Here is a 5,000-nt window from a genome sequence, read left to right as displayed (position 1 = left end):
TCCCCTCCTCTCCTCCTCTCTCTCCCCCCTCCCTCCTCTCCTCCTCTCTCCCTCCCTCTCTCCTCTCTCCTCCTCTCTCTCCCCCTCCCTCCTCTCCTCCTCCCTCCCCCTCCCTCCTCTCCTCCCCTCCCCTCTCCCCCCTCCCTCCTCTCCTCCTCTCGCTCCCCCTCCCTCCTCTCCTCCTCTCTCCCTCCCTCTCTCCTCTCCTCCTCTCTCCCCCCTCCTCCTCTCCTCCTCTCCTCCACTCCCTCTCTCCTCTCCCTCCTCTCTCTCCCCCTCCCTCCTCTCCTCCTCTCTCTCCCCCCTCCCTCCTCTCCTCCCTCCTCTCTCCCCCTCCCTCCTCTCTCCTCTCTCCCTCCTCCCCTCCTCTCTCTCCCCTCCCTCCTCTCCTCCTCTCTCCTCCCTCTCTCCTCTCCTCTATCTCTCCCCCTCCCTCCTCTCCTCCTCTCTCCCCCCCCTCCCTCCTCTCCTCCTCCCTCTCCCCCTCCCTCCTCTCCCCCCCTCCCTCCTCTCCTCCTCTCTCTCCCTCCCTCTCCTCCTCTCTCTCCCCCTCCCTCCTCTCCTCCTCTCTGTCTCCCCCCTCTCCTCCTCTCTCTCCCCCTCCCCCCTCTCCTCCTCCTCTCTCCCCCTCCCCCCTCCCTCCTCTCTCCCCCTCCCTCCCTCTCCTCCTCTCTCTCCCCCTCCCTCCCTCTCCCTCCCCCCTCCCCTCCCTCTCTCTCCCCCTCCCTCCTCTCCTCCCCTCTCCTCTCTCTCCCTCCTCTCCTCCTCTCTCTCTCCCCCTCCCCTCCTCTCCTCCTCTCTGTCTCCCCCTCTCCTCCTCTCTCCCCTCCCCCCTCCCTCCTCTCTCTCCCCTCCCTCCTCTCCTCCTCTCTCTCCCCCTCCCTCCTCTCCTCCCCCTCCCTCCTCCTCTCTCCCCTCCCCCCTCCCTCCTCTCCTCCTCTCCCTCTCTCCCCCCTCCTTCCTCTCCTCCTCTCTCTCCCCCTCTCTCCTCTCTCTCCCCCTCCCCCTCCCTCCTCCTCGTCCTCTCTCTCCTCTCCTCCCCCTCTCCCCCCTCTCCTCTCCTCCTCTCTCTCCCCCTCTCTCCTCTCCTCTCCTCCTCTCTCTCCCCTCCCCCCTCCCTCCTCTCCTCCTCTCATCTCTGGAATGGAAGGAGGAAGAAGAGGTCCTGAACAACACCAGCCATGTTAAACTGTGTTTTTGAAGGAGTTTTGAAGGAGAATCGCTGCTCACCAAGCGACTGTGGATAAACATGTATTTATTATGTATAACAACAACAAGACATTCTTTAATAGTTATATTTTATTTATTTAATTTCACTCATCAATCAGTTAAACTGCAGTGTACAGTACATCCTAACAGGGTTGGAATGATACCAGATGTTATGTTGGTAAGATATACAGTAGGGTTATACAGCATAATTAGATATAATATCTCTCTGTCTGTCTGCCTCCCTCATTCCCTCTATACTGTCCTAATGGCCCCAAACCCTCATTCCTCTATACTGTCCCTAATGGCCCCTCATTCCCTCTACACTGTCCCCAAACCCTCAATACTGTCCCTAATGGCCCCTCAGTCCTCTATACTGTCCCTAATGGCCCCTCATTCCCTCTATACTGTCCCTAATATTTTATCATTCCTCTAAATGGCCCCTCATTCCCTCTATACTGTCCCTAATGGCCCCTCATTCCTCTATACTGTCCTAATGGCCCCTCATTCCCTCTATACTGTCCCTAATGGCCCCTCATTTCCCTCTATACTGTCCTAATGGCCCCTCATTCCCTCTATACTGTCCTAATGGCCCCTCATTCTCTATACTGTCCTCCCTATTCCCTCTATACTGTCCCTAATGGCCCCTCATTCCCTCTACACTGTCCCTAATGGCCCCTCATTCCCTCTATACTGTCCCTAATGGCCCCTCATTCCCTCTATACTGTCCTAATGGCCCCTCATTCCCTCTATACTGTCCTAATGGCCCCTCAGTCCCTCTATACTGTCCTAATGGCCCCTCATTCCCTCTATACTGTCCCTAATGGCCCCTCAGTCCCTCTATACTGTCCTAAAAAACCCTCATTCCTCTATACTGTCCCTAATGGCCCCTCATTCCCTCTATACTGTCCCTAATGGCCCTCAGTCCTCTACTGTCCCTAATGGCCCCTCATTCCCTCTATACTGTCCCTAATGGCCCCTCATTCCCTCCTATATTCCCTCTATACTGTCCTAATGGCCCCTCATTCCTCTATACTGTCCCTAATGGCCCCTCATTCCCTCTACACTCTCCTAATGGCCCCCAGTCCCTCTATACTGTCCCTAATGGCCCCTCATTCCCTCTATACTGTCCTAATGGCCCCTCATTTCCTCTATACCTCTTGTCCTAATGGCCCCTCATTCCCTCTATACTGTCCCTATTGGCCCCCTCATTCCCTCTATACTGTCCCTAATATTTCTATACTGTCCTATTCCTCTATACTGTCCCTAATGGCCCCTCATTCCCTCTATACTGTCCCTAATGGCCCCTCATTCCCTCTATACTGTCCTAATGGCCCCTCATTCCCTCTATACTGTCCCTAATGGCCCCTCAGTCCCTCTATACTGTCCCTAATGGCCCCTTTCCTCTATACCTGTCCCTAATGGCCCCTCATTCCTCTATACTGTCCCTAATGGCCCCTCATTCCCTCTATACTGTCCTAATGGCCCCTCATTCCCTCTATACTGTCCTAATGGCCCCTCATTCCTCTATACTGTCCCTAATGGCCCCTCATTCCCTCTATACTGTCCTAATATTCCCTCTAAAATGGCCCCTCATTCCCTCTATACTGTCCCTAATGGCCCCCAGTTTCTCTCATACTGTCCCTATATGGCCCCTCATTTCCCTCTATACTGTCCTAATGGCCCCTCATTCCTCTATACTGTCCCTAATGGCCCCTCATTCCTCTATACTGTCCTAATGGCCCCTCAGTCCCTCTATATACTGTCCCTAATGGCCCCTCATTCCCTCTATACTGTCCCTAATGGCCCCTCATTCCCTCTATACTGTCCCTAATGGTCCCTCATTCCCTCTATACTGTCCCTAATGGCCCCTCAGTTCCCTCTATACTGTCCCTAATGGCCCCAAACCTAATTTCCTCTACACTGTCCCTAATGGCCCCTCATTCCCTCTATACTGTCCCTAATGGCCCCTCATTCCCTCTATACTGTCCCTAATGGCCCCTCATTCCCTCTATACTGTCCCTAATGGCCCCTCATTCCTCTATACTGTCCCTAATGGTCCCTCATTCCCTCTATACTGTCCCTAATGGCCCCTCATTCCCTCTATACTGTCCCTAATGGCCCTCATTCCCTCTATACTGTCCCTAATGGCCCCTCATTCCCTCTATACTGTCCCTAATGGTCCCTCATTCCTCTATACTGTCCCTAATGGCCCCTCATTCCCTCTATACTGTCCCTAATGGTCCCTCATTCCTCTACACTATCCCTAATGGCCCCTCATTCCTCTATACTGTCCCTAATGTCTACCCTCATTCCATCTATACTGTCCCTAATGGTCCCTCATTTCCTCTCTACTGTCCCTAATGATTCCTCATTCCCTCTACACTGTCCCTATTGTCTCCTCATTCCCTCTATACTGTCCCTAATGGCCTCTCATTCCCTCTATGCTGTCCCTAATGGCTCCTCATTCCTCTCTACTGTCCCTAATGGCCTCAGACCCTCAGTCCCTCTATACTATCCCTAATGGTCCCTCATTTCCTCTATACTGTCCCTAATGGCCCCTCATTCCTCTATACTGTCCCTAATGGTCCCTCATTCCCTCTACACTGTCCTAATGGTCCCTCATTTCCTCTATACTGTCCCTAATGGCCCCTCATTCCCTCTATACTGTCCCTAATGGCCCTAAACCCTCATTCCTCTATACTGTCCCTAATGGCCCCAAACCCTCATTCCCTCTACACTGTCCCTCATTCCCTGTATACTGTCCCTAATGGCCCCTCATTCCCTCTATACTGTCGCTAATGGCCCCTTATTCCCTCTATACTGTACCCTAATGGCCCCATCATTCCCTCTATACTGTCCCTAATGGCCCTCATTCTCTTTATACTGTCCCTAATGGCCCTAAGCCCTCATTCCCTCTACACTGTCCCTCATTCCCTCTATACTGTCCCTAATGGCCCTCATTCCCTCTATACTGTCGCTAATGGCCCCCTATTCCCTCTATACTGTCCCTAATGGACCCTCATTCCCTCTATACTGTCCCTAACATTTACATTTAAGTCATTTAGCAGACGCTCTTATCCAGAGCGACTGAATGGACCCTCATTCCCTCTATACTGTCCCTAATGGCCCCTCATTTCCTCTCTACTGTCCCTAATGGCCCTCATTCCCTCTATACTGTCCCTAATGGCCCCTCATTCCCTCTATACTGTCCCTAATGGCCCCTCATTCCCTCTATACTGTCCCTAATGGCCCCAAACCCTCATTTCCTCTACACTGTCCCTAATGTCCCCTCATTCCCTCTATACTGTCCCTAATGGCCCCTCATTCCCTCTATACTGTCCCTAATGGCCCCAAACCCTCATTCCCTCTAGACTGTCCCTAATGATACCAGATGTTATGTTGGTAAGATATACAATATAATTAGATATAATATCTGTCTCTCTGTCTGTCTGCCTTCCCTCATTCCCTCTAGACTGTCCCTAATGGCTCCCAAACCCTCATTCCCTCTACACTGTCCCTAATGGCCCCAAACCGCATTCCCTCTATACTGTCCCTAATGGCCCCAAACCCTCATTCCCTCTATACTGTCCCTAATGGCCCCAAACCCTCATTCCCTCTAGACTGTCCCTAATGGCCCTAAAACCTCATTCCCTCTAGACTGTCCCTAATGGCCCTCAAACCCTCATTCCTCTAGACTGTCCCTAATGGCCCCAAACCCTCATTCCTCTAGACTGTCCCTAATGGCCCCAAACCCTCATTCCCTCTAGACTGTCCCTAATGGCCCCAAACCC

The 5,000-nt window shown here is 52.7% G+C and overlaps 1 long non-coding RNA gene across 3 annotated transcripts; it reads right to left on the bottom strand.

Moving 5' to 3' along the window:
- Positions 1-1,200: 1,200 nt before the first annotated feature.
- On the bottom strand, positions 1,201-4,884 carry LOC127926864 (uncharacterized). 3 transcript variants are annotated; one of them, XR_008125305.1, is made up of 3 exons: positions 4,742-4,884; positions 3,115-3,299; positions 1,201-1,451 (listed from the first exon to the last, which is right to left on the bottom strand). It is a non-coding gene; the product is annotated as an uncharacterized LOC127926864 (long non-coding RNA). The 3 variants fall into 3 exon arrangements; XR_008125307.1 differs by lacking the exon at positions 1,201-1,451 and adding an exon at positions 1,470-1,487; XR_008125306.1 differs by lacking the exon at positions 1,201-1,451 and adding an exon at positions 2,968-3,077.
- Positions 4,885-5,000: the final 116 nt, after the last annotated feature.

This window comes from Oncorhynchus keta, unplaced genomic scaffold, assembly GCF_023373465.1.
Source record: "Oncorhynchus keta strain PuntledgeMale-10-30-2019 unplaced genomic scaffold, Oket_V2 Un_contig_8537_pilon_pilon, whole genome shotgun sequence".
Taxonomy (NCBI): Eukaryota; Metazoa; Chordata; class Actinopteri; order Salmoniformes; family Salmonidae; genus Oncorhynchus; species Oncorhynchus keta.
Note: the sequence above shows the minus strand (reverse complement) of the source record. Positions and strands in the feature narration are given on the sequence as shown.